The sequence below is a fragment of the Lemur catta genome, chromosome 3 (genome assembly GCF_020740605.2).
Source record: "Lemur catta isolate mLemCat1 chromosome 3, mLemCat1.pri, whole genome shotgun sequence".
NCBI lineage: Eukaryota > Metazoa > Chordata > Mammalia > Primates > Lemuridae > Lemur > Lemur catta.
This window is the reverse complement of record NC_059130.1, coordinates 121,430,520-121,452,974: the sequence shown is the minus strand read 5'-3', so window position 1 is coordinate 121,452,974 and position 22,455 is coordinate 121,430,520. Positions and strand designations below refer to the sequence as shown.

General features: G+C 49.0%; 2 long non-coding RNA genes across 2 annotated transcripts; both read right to left on the bottom strand.

Moving 5' to 3' along the window:
* Positions 1-1,232: 1,232 nt before the first annotated feature.
* LOC123634528 lies at positions 1,233-3,472 on the bottom strand. Its single transcript, XR_006733949.1, has 3 exons — positions 3,348-3,472; positions 1,635-1,726; positions 1,233-1,447 (listed from the first exon to the last, which is right to left on the bottom strand). It is a non-coding gene; the product is annotated as an uncharacterized LOC123634528 (long non-coding RNA).
* A 3,185-nt stretch (positions 3,473-6,657) lies between these two features.
* LOC123634527 lies at positions 6,658-16,091 on the bottom strand. The gene is made up of 3 exons (XR_006733948.1): positions 15,417-16,091; positions 10,224-10,362; positions 6,658-9,339 (listed from the first exon to the last, which is right to left on the bottom strand). It is a non-coding gene; the product is annotated as an uncharacterized LOC123634527 (long non-coding RNA).
* Positions 16,092-22,455: the final 6,364 nt, after the last annotated feature.

Below are 22,455 nucleotides of genomic sequence, written 5' to 3'. Positions count from 1 at the left end.
CAGTGAACCCTAATGCAAACTACGGCCTCTAGTCAATAATGATTATTGGTTCAGAAACTGTAACAAATATGCCACACTTATGTGAAGTGTTCATAAGAGGAGAAATCGGGGGGAGGTATGTGGAAACGCTATACTTTTTGCTCAGTTTTTCTTCTCAGAAAAAATAAAGTCTACTAATTAATTAAAAATTAAAACGGCACAGAACTAACATATCAGTATATATTTGGGGCCACTGCTGGGCACTGAAGATGCTTTGGGCTGCGTTTCTTCAGTCATCAGTGGATACACTGTCGCAGAGCTCGGCTGGGGAGAGTGGCCACCTGCGGGCGGGACGAGGCTGGAGGAACGAGGCTTACGGGAAGCAGAGACAGGGACTTGGGAGGCTGAGTTGGCTGGTGGGGCTGACACAGTCGATGTGTCTTAATTTTTTTCGTGTAACTCCAATGTTCAGAGCTGTGATGTCATACTTTCTCTACTGTTGGTATCACAGTCACCTTAGTGCCCACCTGCCTGACTGCAGGAAGCTTTGTGTGTCACTGGGTTCTTCTCCGCAAGGCCACTTGCCTGTCTGCAAGTCCATTTGAGCCAGCCCTCCTGCTAGGACTCCAGACTTCACCTCCTGGATCCCTGCAGAATGCCTCTGTCATTTTCCAGAACTTTTCTTCCATCCTTTCAGGATTAGCTGAGACCGGGCTGTTCCTTTCAATAAGACGTTGCTGCAAGCTTTGGTCCAGGAGAAGATATGACACCAGGGGTTGTATCCCTGGATGCCAGGGGCTCCTATTTGTACAGCCTCAGGCCCAAGCCCCTTTGGAGAGCTGGTGCCCTCCCGGGGCCTCTGGTCACACCATGGCCAGCCCCGTGAAGGATGACGCAGGTGACACGCGTGTGGTACGGCTAAAGCACAAGCTCTGGAGAGTCTTCAGACGTGAGATTTCAGAATAAGGACTCGAGAAGTCATCACGAGAAGGTCGGAACTTTATCGGTTCAGTGTCAGCTCACAACCTCTTACATTTTGGTTTTTGATATTGAAAACTTAGAGATTTCTGAGTTCTCTTAAAAAATGAGCAGGTGCTGTGCCCCTGGAGCATGGCACCGGTTGTCTGGAGGTGGCCAGGGCTGTCTTTCAGGCAGACGTGTCCTTTTGAGCTCATCATGGCCGCTCCCTGCCCTGTGGCCTTCCTGATGCCAGGCGGTTAATGCCATTTGCCACCAAAGCCTGAGTTTGAGACCCAGGGCCTACATAGCCTCCGTCACAAGCCACGGTCTTTCTAGTTGCATAACTCGAGGTTCTCCAAGGAACATCAGAGGCAAAAGTGAGGCCAAGTTCCCACCTTCTGCAACTGGAAGAACTTCAACTTGGGCTTTCCTTTCCCATAATAGTCAGTTTAACGCTCCTTCTCCAGTGTGGGGTGCAGGGAGGGAGTGGAAGATCTAGGAATCCCTTCTGGAGCAGAGGCCAGGGACAAATTTGGGACTTTAAATATTTTTTATACATAACATTCTGTCCTGATACTACTATCATGTTTTCATTTTTTAAGCACCACGTGAGGGGCATCGGGTATCCCCAGTTTACCAGGTCGCGCTGGTGGCCAGAGTATTCCTCAGTCCTAGGGGTGTTCCTGCGCACTCACCTTTCTCCGGGCCGAGCACAGCAGCCCCTGCCAGCTGATCACTCACTCTTCTTTTTGCCCCAGAGTTGCAGAATGTGAAATTCCTTTAATAGCTATAAAAATAGAAAGTTGAAACTTTTCAATATCCATAAAGTACACACAGCAGTAAAAAAAAAACAGGTGCCTTTTCTGTGTCTGTTTCAGAGTTGACTAAAACATACAAATTCTAATTCCGCGGAGAGCCGGCTGTGTTGAAATATTTACGAAGGTCCGAGGCCTCTCCTCCCGCCCGGAGCGCAGAAGCGAAGCCGTGGGCAGCCTCGGCCGGGCCGGCCTTTCGAGCAGTGTTTATTCTGGAAACAGCTCTGGAAAACGCCTCGTGCGGCTCCCCAGAGACCTGGAGGTGGGCTGCACAGTGCATGACAAACGAAAACAAACCGCTCCTTTGCAACATTTAGCAAAACTTATTAAAAAGGTCTTTTTAGAACTTCCAGACAGACCTGAGGGACTAGGAATCAATTTGAAGGCGTGAGGAAGGCAGAGTACAGTATGAGACCAAAAAAAATTGAACCCAGCTTTATAAGTGATTTAGACAGTGGAGATTTCATAAACGAACCCGGAGGTTAGAAGTGGACGCAAGACCCTGTTTGTGGTCATCAGTCCCCAGTTCGGGAATGAAGTCACTCCCTGGGGACGGGGTTAGCCTCTCCCTTCCCGGCACGGCCCTGACTCTCTAAACCCAGGGTGTGACTTTGCCCAGCACGCCTGGGCCCGGCGAGCCGCAAGCTCTCCTGGTTGCGGGGTGGACAAACATCTACATCTTGAGAGCCTCTCTGTGACTGATAAGAGATGGGTGTTCCAGAAAGGCTCTGTCCCCAGGACACCTAACATATGACATAGGCCATGGCTGTGACTTCAGGTGTTTCGTTCCTGGGCACCTGATCCATGCGAATGCAGGCCTGGTTCCCTCCAGGGGCAGTGGCTGTCACAGTGGACATCTAATGCTTCTCTCTGCCATTGGTCTGATAAATCTCACCCTCTGCCACCCTCCTCTGCCCCACGAACCAGTTCTAAGACCTGGTGTAGGATCTATGTGACCCAAAGTCCACCAATCAGAGTCTGTCCTCAAGATTTTTCAAGCTGGATCTGAGAGTGAAAAAAATCCACCTTTCTCCACACTCTTGGGATTGTAGGTCTGGAAACGTCTGGTAGCCAGGGCTCCCGCCATGCGGACAGAGGGTCTGCAGGAGGGTGACATCTTAGAAGCCTCCAACTCCAGCGGTCTGGCAGATGCTATTGCCCTGCCCATGAGGACACAGAGAGTCCCACGTGCCCCTGATGTGACTCTATCCCTGTCCTCCCTGCAGTGCACTTACCTGGCCCAGAACACAGCAATTCCTGCCTAAGTTGGTTTGAATTTTGAGCTGAAGGCACCTGAAAACAGTAGATGCAGAGGGTTTCTCCAACTGCCCTCACCTGCCTAAAGACAGGGCCTCCAGGGGACCTCGGTTGTTACGAATCCCCTTCCTGGCAGTTCCATCAACCCGGGAAGATCACTCTTACGCCCAGGCACGTGTCATCACCAGCCATCACATCTCCTGCCTGCGCTTCTCTCCCCTGGGTGGCCTACGTCCCCCTTCCTATTAAGAGGCTATTCACTTTTGGGGGAGTATTCATTCTTCCCCCCTATAGTGCCCCGTGCACATAACACTAAAAATTAATAAATTTGCATACCTTTCCTCCTGTCAATGTATTTCATAGACTCAGCTACCGAACCTAGGAGGGTCAAGTCTTTCCTCCCCTACACTATATTTCAAGCCAATGAAAAAAGTGTAAAATGCCCCCAAAGCTATTTTACTCCATGACTTGAATCTACATAGTAGGAGACTCCGACCCAGGGAGGTTCTGCTCTGATTTTCAGCGGCAGAGCTGGTGCTAGAATCCACACCTCTCGTTTCCATTCCAGCCGGACCCTTCCACGGAAGGATCTTCAAGTAAATACCAACTTCTCCTAGAAGCAGAAGCTGGGCTGGGGTCTGGTCCTGAAGAATGAATCTGGCCTCCTTCCCACTGTCACAGCTTGTGTCGCTTCCCTGTCTTGCCCTTGGCTAGTTAGGAATGGACCAACTAGAAAGATGGTCAGAATGCTCAGCCCCTCTCGCTAAGCATCCGTCCTGGAGACGCGGCAGAAGTAGGAGGAAGTCGACAAGGGCTCCTTCCGCTGAAACGTCTCACACGTTGCTGGAGAGCTTGGTTGAAACCCCAGGTTGTGATCTGGAGTCTTTAGCTAAGTACTAATTTCCTACCTGTCACCGTTTCCTTTTCGAGCAACTAGAAGAACAACCCTTCATGTTTAGTGTTGACCAGAGGGGAAGGGGGAATCAAAAATCCTTCCCTCCTCATTTCCTGTTAGATTGTGAAACAGAAAGGTAAACATTTAAGGGAATGTGGCGGCTCAGAACAATCGCCCCCATTGTGGCCTGAATGCTGGTTTCTCTTCCTCTTCACGCAAGCTCTCTCTGGAGGAGACGCTGGACCAGAGAAAAAGGCGGCCCTGCCTTGGGCTGTCCAGGCCGCGCCGCAGACTGGAAGAGGGAAGCACCGCAGAGCTCTGCTCCGGGGCAGTGTGGGGACATTTTTGAAGCCAAGGCTGAAATGTCCTTGGGTCCCTCAGAATCCTTTCATTAAAGGAAGTCATTGTTACAACTTCAGAAGCCCCGGGGTTCTTCTGTAGTTTGAGAAGGGATGAAGGATTTGCATAACTTCATAACCCTGTTTATGAAGCGTCTGGGACTTGGTGATTGGCCTGGTCCTTGACCCTTTGCTCGGCAGCCTTGGCAAGTGCTCTCATTTTCTTCCTTTTTAGGTTTCCCCACTGCGAGCCCTTCAGAGAACAATGTCGAGTTGATCCACGGCGGTGACTCACGCCAGGTCTGCCCAGGCCGCCGTGCAAAGGCTCAAGAGAGTCGTAGCAAAGCCCTGTGACAGTTCCCTGCAGGAGGGCAAAGAGCTCATCCGAATTGAGGGGCAGGCCGATCTGCAGCTGTACCTTGGTCTTGACCTTGTAGTGACTTGATTAGAAATATTCCAGGACTTCAGGAAAAGACTTCTTTGGGGTTAGGATGACCTGCTCTTTCCTTCATTCCGTGAATGCTTGTCCAGAAACCACTGTGTCCCTGGAGGTGTGTCCATCTCCAGGAACACAGCAGTGACCAAGTCAGACGATGTCTCCGATCTCATTGAACTGGTGAGTGAACAGCAGTTACAGTGAGTGTATCACACGTGCTGTGATGGGCAAAGTGGGCTCACGTGACAACACCTGAGAAGGGCTCCTGGCTGGAGCCCAGTGGCAGGACGGGCAGCGGGACAGGCTGTCTGGGCCAGAGGAGGCCTCCCCCCTCCGTCTGTCTCTGCCTGGACTGACTTCTCTGAGGTTGTGAACAAACCCCTCTAAGGCATATGTTTAAAAAAAAATATGATGCCTTATTTATTTAAATGTTTTAAATATTTTTACTCGCAACCACAAACCTGCAGGAAAGTTGCGAGTACAGTACAAACAACCTTTTTTTCCTGAGCCATTTAAGAGTCAGTTGCCAATCTGATGGCCCGTCCAGCCTGATCACAAACAGGGACATTCTCCTACGTCACTGCCACACAACCGCCGACGTCAGGAAGCAAGCAGAGACTCACTGCCGCCGCTGGACCCTCCAACCTTACTCAGGTTTTGCCAGTTGTCCCAGTAATGTCCTTCTAGGAGAAGGGACCCAGCTCATGGGCGCACGATGCGTTGAGTTTAGTCTTTAGTCGTGACTTTTGTGACCTTGCCACTTGGGAAGCTAACAGGACTGCTGCTTTGTCGCGTGTGCCTGGGTTCCCCTGTGTCAGACCTTTCCTCATGGCCAGAGCCCGGCCGTGTGTCCTCAGCGGGAGCAGCTCACGGGTGGCGTGCTGTTCTTGCCGCCACCCTGTGACGCGGGCCCAGGGTTTTGACCCTGTCTGTTCCTGACCACTTGGTAAAGCAGCATCTGCAGGGCCTTTTCGCCGCGAAGTCGCTCTTCCCCCTGGTACAGAACGTGCATCTTGAGGAGGCACTGAAAATGCCCCTTTCCTCCTGAAACATGGATCTTACCCAGTGTGGACTCATCGGTCTCTGTTTTATCCTGCAGGTTATAATCTGCTATCCTTGTTATTCTGAGGCTCGAATGGCCCCATATCTGGTGGACCCTTCAAGCTGACTTCTGCGTCCTTCTGATTCGTCTCAACCATTCTTTGACCTCTGCCTTCTTTCCTGACATGGACAGACGTCCTAGGCTCGTCTTGAGCGCTGCCTGTCCAGCCCTGGAATCAGCCATTTCTCAAAAGAGTGTTTGGTGGCGTGTGGTGTTTAGAAACTGAGACCTGGGCACGAGGAGTGCTCAGCGCTGTTGAGCGTCGCTGCTCCCAGGGCCTCTGGGCGGCCAGAGCCAGAGAGCAGCCACGCATGTCGAGACACACAGCTATTTCCGTATCTATTTTTACTGAAATCCTTGCGTTCGCACCAACACCTTCAGTTCCAGTCCAACGCCGCAGGATCGTTCCCATCTTCTCCCTTCCCGTATTCGTGTCTCCTTTCTCCAGCAGCGACAACCTGGCTCCCGTCGTGCCAAATATGCTGACTGACTCACTCAGTGCCCCACAGACAGTCAATCCCCACTCCGCCCCACGCCACATGGGGACACCTCCTCACCCTGCTTGAACTCTGACGCCCCTCAGGGCTCTTCCCCTTGCGAGGATGCCTTCCCCACCCCAGGCCAGAGCTCCCCTGCCTGTCCTCCTATCACTGGGGTCCTCGGCTTTACGCCCGGCCCAATGCTCCCTGCCCCCGCCTGGACGCTGGAGGCCAGGCCTCTCTCGTGCTTAGGTTCTGTGGTTGGGGCCTGTGAATTAAACTAACAAAAGGCAGATCAGCAGGAGAAAAGGCGCACAATTCTTATTAACATTTACATGCATGGAATTCCCAGGAAAAAAATGAAACTCAGAGACATGGTTAGACTCAGGGGTTTATATACTATTTTAACAAAAGCTTTTGCTTTTGAAACACTATGCAGTGTTTTCCTCTAGAGTTTGTTTCTCTGTCAGGTTAACATTGTTTCTGATTTACCAACGTTACACATTTTTATGAACACGGATAACTTGCTTTTTCCAGTACAACATATTTTCTTCTGTTTAATATCATCCATATAACATCTCTCTACTTTAAAAAACCTCTTACCCCCTTTAAAAAAAACAAGAACAAAAAAGAAGGGATTTGACTTAGAAGCCTCAAAAGCTGTGGCCACCAGCTGAGATCCTAAAATGACCCACACATAGAGCTGGGGCAGAATGAAATAAAATAAACCCCTTTCCAAAAAGTTTGGCCTTGGAGAAGAACATTTGTGAACAGAACTGTGGGCCTGTTGCCTCCCTCCGCCCTCCTGTTTGGGTTGGCCCAGGTCCCGCACTGCCACCTTCTCTCCTCACCGAAACAATGCCTGAGCTCACGCAGATTTTCACATTCTTCCTAAAAGGAAGTTTTACATCTCAACTAATATTTAAAGTTTCAATTTAGAAGGTATCTTTTGAAAAGCACATACTCAGGTCTGAAACCCTGTCCTCTGAATACCAGTTAAAAGAATCCAATAGCCGGGACAAATCTCAGAAGTCCAAGGTCACAGATTTTGTTTTTAGCCTTGTTTGTAAGAACAAGACCAGCTCACACATGTTCAAGCGTATTACTCCAGTTAAAAGTAATAGCAAGACTTCATTGCTTTTCTTTTTTCTCCTGCGATGTGTGTCTATTAATCAGCCTCTTGCACACTTAGTTTTTCCTCCCTCTCTTAACCCACATCCTCAAGAAGAATTGAAGAATTTTCCAGTTATGCAATTTTGCTTGTGACTTTGCCTAGCGCTAGTCTGGGACTGGCGGGGGCGGGGAGAGGGGTCTTCAGCTCTGTTCTGTTTCCTTAGCTCTCTCCACCCCTCATATTTTATCAGGAACATTTTTCCAAACATACCGGAAGCACGAAGCAAATAGAACAATGAGCCCGTCGTCCAACTTTAACGATCATTACCACTTTTCAATGTTGTTGCATTTATTCTCCACACTCCAACCTTTTTTTTGGATGTATTTTTAAGCAAACCCTAGACACGACATAATTTTACCCATAAATACTTCAGTATGTACCTACAGCAGACGAGGACTTGTTTTTCCTCACATAGATGCAACACCATTATGAACCTAATGCAACAAGCAAGGATCCTTTAATAGTAGCTGCTTGGGTCGGCGTGGCCCACAGCCAAGCATCTGGAGGTTGGCTCAGGGCTGCTGCTGGTTAGCAGTTGGTGGTCAGGGAGCAGGGCTGGATGGGGACGGGGCGAGGGAGGACACGCTGGAATTCACGGACACCTGCGTGTGTGTCCTGCATCGAATCATAACAACCTTCGAGAGTCTTGGCTGGCGCTTTACTCAGCCCCCACATCTCGCGAGAATTCCTCTCCCCCCAAACTGCACAGAGACAGGGATCTGGGGAAATCTAGCCCCAGCTTCGCCATGATGACACAATACAAGCCACCACAATCTCTTCAGACCCACATGTTCAAATTTCCCCCAGTTTCTCAATAATGGGTTTTTACCGTTGATTTGTTCAGATTGGGGTCCAAACAAGATCCACGAGTTGCTGGTGACTGTTCTGTCTCTTTTCATCTGTAACAGTCCCCTCCCCCTCTTTCCCCGTGACATTATTTGTTGAACCTGGGGTGTCTGCCCTGTAGAAATTCCCCACATCCTGAATTTGGCCAATGCTATCCTCCTGGTAGAAGGGCAGCGAGCTCTAGAGGCTTGATAAGGCTCCAGGTTTTGTGCTGTTCTTTGTGGGGCAATGATACCCGAGGTTCCTTAGCTTTCTACCTCCTTTTGGGCTCCTGAGTTGTCCCCACGTCTTTCACGGGCTCCGTGGCCTTCAGCGCAGCTCTCTACTTAATCACCGAGCGTGAGTGTCCCACAGAGGGAGACTGTGGGCAGATCCCCTGGTGTCACTGCTCTGATCCCCCCCAGCCACGTGCTACGGGCCAGTCTGTCTGCACCACAGTTCTAGTTAGTTCACTGCTGCTTCTTTTAGTTCGCTGAGTTTCTGCACGTAGTGGTGCCTGTCTCCGTTTGATACCAACTGCGGTACTTCAGCTGGATTAACGTCTGGTAGGAAGAGACCACGTACATCCCCTCACTAAGGTCAGGTTAGGCTCTCTGTTTAATGAAGGGCACAGAAACTTTATGGGAAGTGGGGTGTGCCTGCCCCGCACCCAGGAGGGAGCAGATGAAACATATCCAGTGTAGCTTCCCTTCCCAGGGACCAACTGCAGACACCCAGGGATTCCCTACTGGGTCAATCAACACTGCCTGTGTGTTTGCCACGCCTTTGAACTTTTGTCATCTGGGCTTATTGTCACAATTCAAGAAGAAGAACTTGCTTTAGCAATCCATGGCTTTTGCTCAAGAGAATTTTTCAACATCGGACTCTCCTGTTTCTTGAACCAAATTTACTCAGCAAGACCTCGTCCTCGTCAGGGATGCAGAACCGGAGTGGGGCCGGCTTTCCTGGACTCCATCTCTCCCTGGATGCCTGATGCTTTGGGACGTCCACTTCCCACTCTGCATCGATGACCTTTGCTACGAGTGTCTGCTGCAGAGTTTGGGTGGAGGACCATGATCCTGTCACAAGATGATTGTATTAATCCTTTCAAGATTTTCACTGAGAAGAAAACAATTAATTTTTTTTTGAAAAGACCTCATGGATTGGTGAGAATATGTCTACAGGCCAGAGCCCCACGATGTCTGATTTTGAAACCTGGTCTACAGATTCACATGTGTTTTGACAGAAGAGTGTATTTGAGACAAAACAGAGCTCTTCTCAGGAAGCCGGGCCTGAGCTGCTAGGGACGAGTGGGCTCCCTTGGACACACTGAGACCACCAGGTAGAGTCTAATGTAAGCAAAAGAGAAGTTACTGGAAGGATCTCAGGGACTCACAGAACAGATGCAGGCTGGAGGCACTGGGTTTGGAAAGGGGCTGGAAGCAGTGTGGTTCCAGAAAGCTCGCAGCGCCGGCCTTCTCCACACTTTCAGTGGGAGGCAGGTGCTTGGATCTGAGATTTCATCGGATCGCCACAAAGGGGAAGAACAGTTCCATAAAAGGATGGGAGAAGGGACCCGAGGCAGCCGAAGCCTGACACACCCCCACAGCGCGGGTGGCTCCGATGAGGTCCTTTCATTTATATAAAGTAGGAGGAGGACGGCCAGCTTCCTTTTAGGATGAAAAAGTTTACAGTTTCTGAGCTTATAAAAAAGAACAGGCCTAAAACCTTCAGCATAAAGGAATTCATTTTCTGAAGTTCAGTTCTGTAAACAATACCATCAAAGGCCAGAGGAAGGTTATCAGATGGGGCTGTTTGTGTTTAATTTATCAACTTATCACATTCCAAGAGCAGATTTATAGTCCCTGGTAGGGAATGTGTCAGAGAACACCCGGGGTCAGGGAAATGTGGTCATTTGCATTTTGAAACACAGAACTGTGTGTTTCCACAGCTGCGGACTTACCAGCTCTCCGGGGACCACGGCTGAGTTCATCTTGGCCAAGGGACAGTGTGACTGACTGATTTTCCCTGGTCGCAGAAATCACGGCTCTCCGTGTTGGGGACATCTGACCCGTGTTAGGTGTCGGGGAAGAGTCAGTCAGCTGTAAAAGATGCGGATCTAAGACATCAGCAAATGGATTTGGGAGGAGATGAAGTTTGCCCTGGTGGACCAGAGTGTCTGCTTCCATTTCTGATTTTTAGAAATGAAACAATTATTGGACCTCTTCTAACCTTCCACGTGGGGCAGTTTGAGAGCCACTGAGTGGCTTTTAGCCGAGGGTCCTCACGATTCTGTCCTCGGCTTTCGGATCTGCTGCGGACCCCTCCAGGCAGCCAATATGCACTTTAAACTCATTTTCATTTTAAAATGTGTACTCACAGTGAATGCCCGATTGAAGGAAACCGAGGGCACACTGATGAGGAAAATAAAGGCTAACGAGGAGAATAGAATAACATTTCTACAAATTGGCCCTAAACGCGAGTTTTCCCAGATTTCTTAGTCGTTTTCATCTGATCACAATTAAATTTTTCCACTGTTAAAAACCAAAAATATAATGACAGCAACGTCCAATTTTGCTTGTCGTTTGTTAAGGTTACCCACACCCATGTTTTATTGTTTGCTGACGAGTGTTTGCAGCTGGCAGTCTGAAATTGTCTTGTCATTTAGAAGCAAAATGTGACATATATATAGATATACACCACAGTTTATTAAGAACTCAATGTTTAAAAATTACAACAGGTGAAAATTTCAAACCGTTGACAAAACTTGTTTTTATCTTTTCTTGATGCCATACCACTTATTATGTAACTTTGGATCTACTTTTGTCACAAAATGTATCCCTTTAAAATTTTTTCAGAAATCCTACTTTTCCTAATGGAATTAAGTGAAAGTAAATTAAACAGCATGTGTCTCTCCTTAAATGTGATAAAGTTGAAATAAATATTTCTATGTAAATTGGGGTTTGGGGGTCACAGTAGAATGGCAACAATGAGGGGGAGTGCGGGGACAGGGCTTCAGCCGCTGACACGCCACACCCCGCCCTGGAAGTTTCATCAGCTGCCCTCCCCTCCCTGTCCCCAACGTCCGAACATGCCAGCCTTTTGCTGTGGTGCCAGCGTTTGCTGTCTCTTCCCCTCACTCTCCCCCAGAATGCTGCCCTTGACTTGCAAAATCTGGAGCTGCCACTAAAACCAACTAGGCCAATGAAGACACAAAGAATGTGTGTGGCAGCCACGGGGGAGCTGAAGGAACACAGAAACAGCAGAGTCATCAAGCCTCAGAGCAGCTCCAGGGGTCTGGGCAGCAGGAACTAACAGGCAGTCCCCTCAGAACTGCAAGTGCTCGTTTTCTCAAAGCTTTTGATACAAGTTGCCAAACTGCCTTCTAGAGCAATTTTGGAAGCCTTGGTCCATTGCCTCTTCTTTCTGTAGCTGCTGCAAGCTAGACTTCCCGATGGCCTCTTGTTCGTGGCTTCGGCCCCAGCCCAGGTCTACGTGTAGGGCCACCTAGAACCCCGACCTTCCTGTAGTGTCTGGCGTGGACACAGTCACCTAGTCCTGATTAACGGGCTTCTCCCACTGTCTCTTGTGACGGGTTAGTCCTGAGACCAGGCGTCCCTAGGAGTTACTGCATTTGCCCCTTGTGTGTGGCAGACACTGCTATTTGCCTACTTGGTCACCATTTTCTCCTTTTGCCTAATTTTCAGAACCAATTTTGTCCAGGGTGACACCATGCCCAGCTAAAATCTCCACCTTTCCCGAGGCCTTTGCAGCTAGGAGTGGCCAGGTGAGATGGTTCTGGGTTGTGTAGGAGGTTGGCCAGGGATTTCTGGAAATTCTTTGCTTTCGTGATATAGCACCATCTTCAACTGCTTCTCTTGGTCTTCATCTTCCTGCCTGGAATATGGATAGGAGGCTGGAGTCGGAGCAACCATCTTGAGACCATGAGGTGAAAAAACATGAAGCCAGAAGTCACATGCTAAGGATTGTCATGGAGATCAAACCTGGCCCTAACCTTTGGGGACCAGGGGCCAGAGTATGAATGGAGGCCCACAGAACATGTCTGATTTAAAAAATTATTAAGCAATCAGCTGGCTGTGGTGGCGTGCACACCAACACTCAGGAGACTGAGGCAGGAGGGTCGCTTGAGGCCAGGAATTGAGGATTGTAGTGAGCTATGATGGTATCACTGCACTCCAGCTTGGGCAACGGAGTGAGACCCAGTCTCTAAAACAAACAAACCAAAAAAATTATCAAGCAAGTGAACAAGCTGTTAAATAAAATACATTCTATCTTCCTACTTTGACAATATATTTCCTTATGACAGAGTGTTAAAAATATGTGCAAAGCTGTTGTTTTTAATGTGCCAGCAAAATATCAGAGTCAACCAAATATTCTAGCACACCGTTCCATGTTCCAGTGCAAATTAGTTCATCATGAATCATGACGCAGAGCTTTATTGTGCCGTAGAATCAGCATTGTGAGCTCTAATCATCACTGCAGGGGACGCAGACATGGGGACATTGGATGAGACCTATTTGAACAAACAGTCCAGCTAACCAGGACATAGCCTGGAAGTTGTTTTTTTGTTTTGTTTTGTTTTTGTTTTTTTTTAAGTAAACCTTGAATTTGGGCTTATTTCATGATTTGTGTTATTTTAAAGAAAAAATAAAACCCTTTTATTTTTGTTAGTTGGGAAGATAAATTTGGCCTCCTGATGCGAGCGGATGGTGCTTTTGCTCCATCCGAACGTCTTGTGCAGTGCCCGATGGAAACAGTTTCGTTAGACAAAGTTTAAAGAAGTTCTTTCTAAAGACACATGGTGGATGATAGCTTTCCCTTTCCTAAGTGGCAGTTGTGCAGGTCACGCAGGAGGCAAACTTAATAGGTAGCTATTATGTCAAACCACAAAGAACTCTGAATTCCTCAGTGGCAGATCTCTGACCTCACCACCAACATGCGGAGGCTTAAATCTCCCTGTGGTTTCAGATTCCGAAATGTAGTCTTTCCATAACCTCCCCCTATGAGTTGTCAAAGGAAAAATGCTTCCAGAATTATCGTTGTGGGGGCAACTATGCTTCAGCACAGTGGCTGAAAGCTGACAAGGGTTCAAACTACACCAAGAGTGTTAATGTGCATAGAGCAGATATTGGCGCTGTTAGGAGACAGTTCTTATTGATGTCCCAGACTCTAGAAAGCTCTACCAAGCCCGTGAGACCAGGCTGGCCTCAATCCATAGCCTTAATTCTGTGAGATCCAGTTTCTTTCTACTTCTCATCTGGACAAGGCTCAGTTGCAGGCGGCCCCTGAACACGCACCTCTTGCGTCTCGCGAGTGGCAGGGTTCTCTTCTTTCCTTGGAGACTTGTTCTCTTCTCCGGTTTTTACTGCACTAAAGTTGCTTTATCTTTCTCTAGTTGTCCTCTGCTTCCCTAATTCTGCATCCCCCTTGGCTCTAGAGTTACTACGTAGAAGCTCCCGGGCCCTGGTGATGCTCAAAACCAGAAGTGCAGCTGTGCAGATGCACAGAGGAGGCACTGGCCGACCCGCTCAGGGAGACGGAATCCACATGGGAGTGGGGGTGCATGGAATGGGTGGAATTGTGTCCTCCACCCCTCCAAAAAAATTCACAGATTATAGCCCTAATCCCCAATGCGATTGTATTTGGAGACAGGGCCTCTAAGGAGATAATTAAGGTTCAGTGAGGTTATATGGTAGGGTCCTATTTGTAATAGTGCTGGAGTCTGTAGAAGACGAGGAAGAGACACCAGGGGTGCTGGGGCGCAGGGAAAAGCTACCTGACGGCGCAGTGAGAAGGCGGCCGTCTGCCAGCCAGGAAGGGAGGCCTCACCAGAAGCCAGTCCTGGGAGCACCTCAACTTTGGATTTCCACCCTCCGGGACTGTGAGAAAATTAATTTCTGTTGCTGAAGCCACCCAGGCTGTGGTCAGCCCGAGCAGACTAACACAGCGGGGTTTACCCTGAGTTCGTTTCTTATTTAAATCTAGTGGTGCTTCCCTGCACTCCTCCTCGCCAGGGTATTTTATAAGAATTTAGCTGTACCCCTGGTTTAAAATGCAGGTTATTTCATGTTTGGCTTTATGGATTTCTCCTTACCCTGACAACTGTATTTGAATGTGAAAGTAAAATCACTTTTTGGGGGGACCGGGAGCGTGCGCTGGGGGAGCCGGCGAACGGCTGAGGCTGTTGTTGGGCTCGAAGGACAAAGGACGGGCGGATTACCCGATTACCGCAAGGGTGGCCCCTCCGCTAGCCCCTGCGTGTGGCAAAGGCCCACCGAGCGTGACCATGCTGCGCCCACACCAGCTCTCGGGGGCCCGCGGCCCAGACAACAGTGTGTCTGTCTTGACAGACAGTAAAACCGAGGCTGGAGCGGGGAGGTCCTTGGCTGGGGTCACGCAGCTGCGGGGGAGGGTCGGAATCAGGACCCCGCCCCACGGGGAAGATGCCAGCGGGTCCCCTGTGTGCGCTGTGGAAAGGGGGCATTTGGGGAAGTCACCGTAAGAAACTGAATTCGATCACGTACTTCACAGAGGGCAGGTGTCCACCCCCTGCCACGCTCCGTGTGAGCTGAAGGCCGTCCAGCAGGGACATGGCTCCTGGCTTGGGACTCTCATGACACTTTATCTGTCACTCTTTTTCACAGCAACAATATTTTCCTAGGAATAGAGCCTGTTGTTGTCTCCCTGGGTCATTTCTAAAAAGTTTAAGGAAAACTCTTGCTAAAAGAAGCCATGTGATTTGGCCTTGCTTAGGTTTGGTTTTGAGATGGCAGCGACTACCTGGTTCCCCCCACCCCATCGTTTCCTCTTGGAAATCGCCCTTAGGGGAAACACAGAGGCAATCCCAGGCAAAACCGGGAGAGAATTCCATAACCGAGGGGGACACGGAGGCGCGGAAGCAGCAGCTCTCCTGGGCGGGCTCAGGAACGGGAGGTGCCGGTGTCTGCAGAAGGCTGAGCCGGGGGCGGCCAACTGCAGGGTTTTGAGAAGAGCAATTAGACGCTGCCCGCTCACTTTTCCCGCTTAAGCCAGAGGCACAGCAGGATTCTTGCCTTCAGCTGCACTGGGTCACTTGAGGGGCTTTAAAAATGCTGATGGCCAGGCTACCCCCACCCCCAGCCAAGCTGTGACTTACCTGATGGTGGAGTTTGGGGAGAAGAAAGCGGCTCCACCCTCCACCCGTCCCCTCTGTTCTTTGGGCTCTGCCCGCCTTTGGAGAGCAGGTGTCCCGCCGGCTGTCGCCCACCTGGAGGGGCTGCCATGTTCCGGCCTGGCTGAGTGGGAGGGTTAATTCTCGGGGCGGTGGGAGGACGCGCCCTTGGCCGGCAGACAAGAAGCCTCCTTCTGCAAACGGCCTCAGCGGTCAGAAAGCTGATGTTTCATCTCGTCTCTCTGACTGCAGCACTCCCCGCTCAATTAGCTCCGCGCATTTTCTCAGGAAGCTGCTGGGAGATGTGGTCCCTCGGAATGAGGGAATGACCAGGAATAACCAAGAACAAGGAAGACAGGAAATTCCAGGAATGAGGGCCTCGGCAGTGAGCACTGGGAATTTCCAGGGCGATGGTGAAGGGAAGTCCAAGGACAAACCGAGGCAGCAGCTAAGGGGACAGGGAGCCAGGGCTCAGGAAAGACCCTCCTGGAAACATGGACGGACAGACTGAGATCAGACAGGTTGAGCCACGTGGAATGGGAGGCTGTTAGGGGGTGTGGGGAGACTGAGCACAGGCACAAATGAAACTAAGTGAATCCAAATGTAAGGCAACTATTAACTTTGGGGCAAACAAAAAGTTGTAAAAGAAAGGAAATAGGATCACAGTTTATTACCTGACTCAGCAGTGAACAATATTTACCTGTGCCTAATAGAATGAATATGGAAAATAGATCTAACCAGAAATGATGCTGTAACTACATTAGGAAGTTGGGACGGGGGCCAGAGCGTAAAATCCTCAGCTGCTGTGGCAGGAAGATAGTGGATGTGTCTGAAATGGATTCATGGGGACAGAGTGGTGTAACTATACTTAAAAATATGGGATAACTATCAGAAGAAGCTGCCAAGAGTAGAAAGTGTCCATAGGAATTGGGTGGGGAGGGGGCAGGTGATTGCTCTTTTGTTTTGTTTCTGCCTTGTATAAGCCTTTAACACTAGTTGACCCCCTCAATCAAAAACTTATGCTTCACTTCAATAAAAATTTAAAAAGTTTGGCCTTGTATTCAGTTCCCAACTCTTGCTCAGATCTCAAAGAAAGTAAGGTTAACCCATATGTGCCCCACAAAGATCCTCTGCCCTTTCTGTCTCTGGCGTATAACCAAGCTATTCACACTCGAAACCCATAATTAGAACATATTGTCAATAATAAAAGCGATTAGTTACATACTGGGAATTCTGTAGCATCCTTAATAGCAGAAGGTGCAATTCTGTCTACTAATTTCTGAGAAAAAGGAGTTTGAGCTTGATGCCAGATGGGATGAAAGAGAATTCTAGCTTCTATAATTTTTGTACATCTCGAGGGAAACCCCTGCTGAGTTCTTTACCTAACACAATACTTGATCCACATCATGTTCAGAAAGCACCAAGGGACACACTGTCCCTCAGATGTTTTCAGTTCTTTTAGCCAGATCTGTGGTAAACTTGACTCCAACTGGCAAGATTTAAAAAACAAAAACAAAAACTAATACTCTAAAACGTGAACCATCTTTTAGTCATATTGCAATACTAGTTATACTCCCATACACTTCCAAAAGGATTTTGAGGCAGTGTACAGTAGAATAATAATAATAATAATGAAAATCAGGAAAAATAGTAGTATTATTAGTAATCACAAAAAATTTAAAAGCAAGCAAGATGCTTTTCAGTAGGAGAATGGATAAGCAAACTGCAGCACATCCAGACAATGGTAGGACGCAATGAGCTATAAGCCACAGGAAGACATGGAGGAGCCTCAGACATATTGCTAAGTGAAAAAAGCTGGTCTGAAAAGGCTACATGCTGTATGATTCCAACTGTATGTTCCAGAAAAGGCCAAGCTATGGAGACAGCAAAAAATCAGTGGTTGCCAGGGGCTGGGGACCAGGGGCACAGGGCAGAGGTGACTAAGGTGGGGCACAAGGGAGTTTTGGGGCAGAGAAACTAGTGTCTGCAGGACACTGTAATGGTGGACACATGTCACCATACATGTGTCAAACCCACGGAGTGCCCAACGCCAAGAGTGAACCCCAATGTGAACCATGGGCTTAGTCAGTAGCATCGTGTCACTATTGTAATAAGTGATCCGCACTCACCACGTCAGTGATACTAAAATAGGAGAAACTGTATACGGGGAGGGGAGGTGGTATATGGGAACTCCGTATTTTCTGTTCAATTTTTCTGTAAACCTAAAACAGCTCAAATAAATGAATAGATTCATTAAAAAAACAAATCAGTACTTTACTAAAGCCAAAAACTGGTAAAATAGGAAGGAAGTGACAAGTACGGTTGGGCTCGGGAACGCAGGTAAAAGTACCCAGGTGAACACAGACCTCTGTTCTGAATCCTCTGACAAGCAGATCAAGGCAGAGCTGGGTTGTGCAGGGCGCATTGTCTACAAAAAGGATATAGACCTGTTTTTCAGGAGGGACAGGTCGACTCTGAGATGGATTTGTTCAGTTTTTACTCCTAAGAGGTAAACAGCATAAGGGGTGATGGGTTTGGTTGGACTTTCACGCGAAGTTCTACGTAGCACCATTTCGCCTCAACGTCTGATTTAAAAAACTCAGGAAGGCCCAGTGCTACACTGTGGCTGCTCAAGACAGAGCCGGGGGTGGGGAGCGTGGTGGAGTCGGGGCTGCAAAAGGCCAGCTCGGGGCCAGTGCTTATCATGATTTAACTCTGCAAATATCTGTTTGTCCCCCAACTTCAAACTTGAGCCTGGCTGGGCCGGACGTGTCCTGCATGTGTCTACTTCCTTACTCACCCCCCTTTTTTTTAAAGGGCTGCTTTCAAAATCAACATATAAGTAGTTTTAAAATATAATCATCTTTTTCCTTTTCTTATCTTAGCGAAGGAAAGCACCAAGCATGTTAGAAGACAGGGGATTTTGAAGGTCGGGGAGTCCCTGTCCTTTACAGGAGAAGAGGCCGGGACAAACGTAACCAGTTTGCTCATTGGCGCACAACTCCTTAACGCCAGAGCTGGGTCGATATCAGTTAAGTGATAGACCTGACCTTGCCACTAACACAAAATGACTGCCTGGGGTCCAGGCCTATTTGGGGGGCATTTGTCATTATGTCAGGGACACTACCCAGAAGGAGACCACGTGGCTGTCCCGCCTGTGAGGAAGACGTCTGCTGTTTGGGTTTGCAGGGTTCCATGCAGCCATGGAGAAAGCCCTGTGTCGTGTGACACCAGCTGACCTAGGAGCAGAGAGACGTGCTGAGGTTTAAATCAGTAGCTGAAAGCACTAGGGAATCCTGATCCCCCGGCCCTCCCAGCACCCTCCACCCCGCTGCCCAAGAGAACAACCACAAAAGCTTCCCTCAAGTCAGCCTAAAAGGAAAATCTTGTAACACTTGCCCTCGGCCGAAATGCTGAGCGTCCCCAGAGGACAGAGAGGAGCAGCCGCAGCTCTGTCAGCAGATTCCCGGCGCCAGGACACTGGCCTCCTACTCTGCCGCCTGCAGCGACATTCCTGGCGGGTGTGTTTATTCGCCTGGTTGAGGAGAGCATTCACGGGGGCATTGGTCTGATACTGGTTTGAAACATCTTTTTTGTAACTGAGGGATGGCCAGGATGACGCAGGTTAAGCTAACCTTAAGGCTCACGCGTCAAGCCTCCTGAAGAGCTGTCACTGTGCATCGCTGACATTGCCACTGTCTTACGCGGGGTGCAGACTCCGATGCCGAAACCCCTTTCCGACTGGTAGCTCTAGAGTCAACCAGCACCAGGACTTTCTTCATGCCCTGAGGACAAAGAACTTGTTCATGAGCATCTCCCGGCAGCCTGTGGTCTGAGCTGTCAGGAATGACGGATGAGTGGCTGGCTCTCCTGGGCCACCGCGGCGGCGAGCTCAGCGTTCGCGTGACTGTCTACCGCGTGCGCTCGGGTTCAGGGAATTGTCGCAGCTGATCGTTCTATCCTAAGACAGGCAGCCCACAGATACACGCAGATGACATCTTGTGAAAGCTAAATCCATGCGAAATATTAGATAACTTGGTTGTCAGAAGTGAGAAATATAACTTGTATTTTTATCTAAAAAAATGGATATGATGGTCTCTTTGCTCTTTGAGGTCTTCCATATTTCAAAAATCTTTTTTTTAAATGAGGAAGGAAGATATTTCTTTGTGCTATATCTTGGAAAAAGGATATATTTTCCTAAAAGGAAAGATGTAGGCTATATGCAGAGTCATTAAAAATTACATATTTATTGAAAACTAGAAATGTTTTGAAATAATAGTAAGTTTTTTAAAAAAGGAAAACAGTGAAAAAGAGAAAAGCAGTGAATTATGTAATACAGTAGTACTGGATTATTAGAAAGGGGGAACCATCACCTCTCTGACTCTAATCCTCAGCAGACAATGTTTGGAGACAGTTGCGTCCCAGGCGCTGAGGAGGAGCAAGGGGTCCTCACTGCCTGTTTACAGAGCCCACCCCGACATTCCCAGTGGGATTTACTGAGTTCTGGTGGTTTGAAAAATGTTTAAGACAGCGTGGATTTTACAATGAGATTTATGTGTAATTAACTCATGAGCAGTTTCTTTTGTGTTCCACTCTGCGTCTGCTTTGTGGTTCCTGGAAGTCCTTGAAGAACCGGAGCTGAAGGTACAAGGCCCACGTTTGCCCAATCCCGGCAGGAACAATTGGTTTCAGTCCCCGCCTCTCCGGGAATGCGGTTTGGTGGTGGAGGCGGGAAGCCGGGTGCAGCTCAGAGATGTAGTTTGGTTCTCCAAGGGCCAGAGCTGCTGCACACTCCTCTTCCTGGCCGCCCCAGCCAGGGTCCCTGCAGCCCTTAGAGTGCCCTCCCCTGGCCTTCCTCTTGGCTGGCGTTACTGCCTCAGTTTCCCCTAGCCCCAGTGTTTTATGCCCAGGCCCTCTGACCAGTACAGTTAATGTAGATTTATTTTGTTTTAAACACTGCGGGTTGAATAATGGAGGAATCTTGTCCAGAGGTCAGGTTTACCCTTAGTGGAGGGGACTTCTGTCTGTTATCCCAGCTTGATGACGCCTTCCCACAAGTCCTGTGCTGTTCTCAGATTAGCCAGGCAGCATCTGGGGGGATGAGCAGGTTGGGTTTCACTACTGGCATGAGAGGTGCTTGCTGACTGGTCAACACAAACTTTCAGGGTACTTGGTATGGTACATGGGAAATAGATATTTAGTCTTTGTCTCCTGTTCCTGGCACACAGCTCCTAGAGCCCTTGATGACTGATGGCAAGGCAAGGCAAGGCAAGGCAAGGCAAGGCAAGGCAAGGCGGGGTGGGGCGGGGGGGGGGGGCGCCTAGGTAGCTTTAGGATCGGGGCTGTTTGCCTGGAAGACCATGGCATGATTAGAGGTTTGGAGCTTTCTCCCCGCCTTGGGGAGGGGAAAGGGGCTAGAGATTGAGTTGATCACCAATGGCAATGAATTAATCAATCATGCCTATGTAAAGCCCCTTGGCTGGTGAACAGGTGGAGGTGCTGAGAGGTGGTACACCCAGAGAGGGCATGGGAGCTCTGGGACCCTCACCGCATACCTTGCCCTGCACAGCTCTTCCATTTGGCTGTTCCTGAGCTGTAGCCTTTATAATAAACCAGCAGTAGCAAGTAAAGGGCTTTCCTCAGTTCCGTGAGCCATTCTAACAAATTATCAAACCCAAGGGGCGAGCTGTGGGAACCCCCAATTTATAGCCAGTCCCTCAAAGTCCAGGCAATGGGTGTCTGAAGTGGGACAGTCTTGTGGGACTGAGCCCCTAACCCGTGGGGTCTGTGCTGACTCCAGCTGGTTACTGTCAGGATGGAACTGAGTCGCTGGACACCCAGTTGGTGTATGAGAAAAAATCCCACACTTTGGTGTCAGAGCTGACATGAGCAAAAATAGTTCACGTGGCTATTTTATTATTATATTTCCATTTTAGTAATTTGTAATTTGTTTTCTCTGAGGTATAGTAATATGAACCCATCTAGAAAAACAGTTTCTGAGTATACATTGACCATATCCTGGGACCTTTGAATTTTCACCATGATACTCTCCACGAGAGCCAGTCTGCGAGGGCCAAGCCCACCCGGCACCTGGTCCTACTGCTGCAGAAACCAAGGTACTTACCCTGAACCACTAGGGAATGGTAGAACCGAGATAAAAACCCAGGAGTTGATTGCTGATTCTATGTTCTTTGCACACATTGCTTCTCAGAACACTGGGCCAGAGGGAGAGCTGGGGTTTTGGGGAGATAAGAATTTTCTGATGATGCCTCTTATCATCTGCTGTTCCAGACACAGTGTAGACTGGCATGCCCAACCCTAACACACCTTCCCCGACCCTGCACCCTCCTGGCCCTGGAGATCAGGGGCTTTGCAGAGAAGCTCCTGGAGCAACGATTATGGAAATTGTTAGTGTGTGTGGGCTCGAGGGAGCCCCACAGAGCCCTGCACACCCCGTGTGGTTGGCAGGAGATGGACAAGAGGTCCCAACACCTGGAGAGGAACATGCAAGCGACTGCAGGGACCCGAAGAAGCCTCAGATTTGGTCAGCAAGGATGAGGAACATAAGAGCTGACAAGCAGAGGCCCTGAGGGACTCTCAGAAATTGTCACTAGAGCCACAGGGATGGAGGGCAATGCCCAGAACCTGGTGGGGCAGGTCCACCTGTAGGAGGCTGGACAGGACAGAGGATCACGGACCAGTGTGCACATCTCTGCCTGTGACACCAAGACACTGACTGAGCCTCCCCTGAATCCAGATCCCACCTAGGATGAGGAGAGAAGGGGAGGTGGGCTCGGAGAGAACCCCAAAGTGAACAGAGAACCTGGTTACACAAAGTAAACTGAATTTAAATGAGTCAGCCACCTGATTTTGGATGGTCATATTAGGTTTTCTGTTACCAAATGGCTAATGGTAACAGAGTTATGAGTCCAACTATGAATATAAACAAATAGACAGCACTACTGTATCAGTCAGCATTTGCCAGAGAAACAGAACCAATAGCACAGATTTACTAGGAGATGTA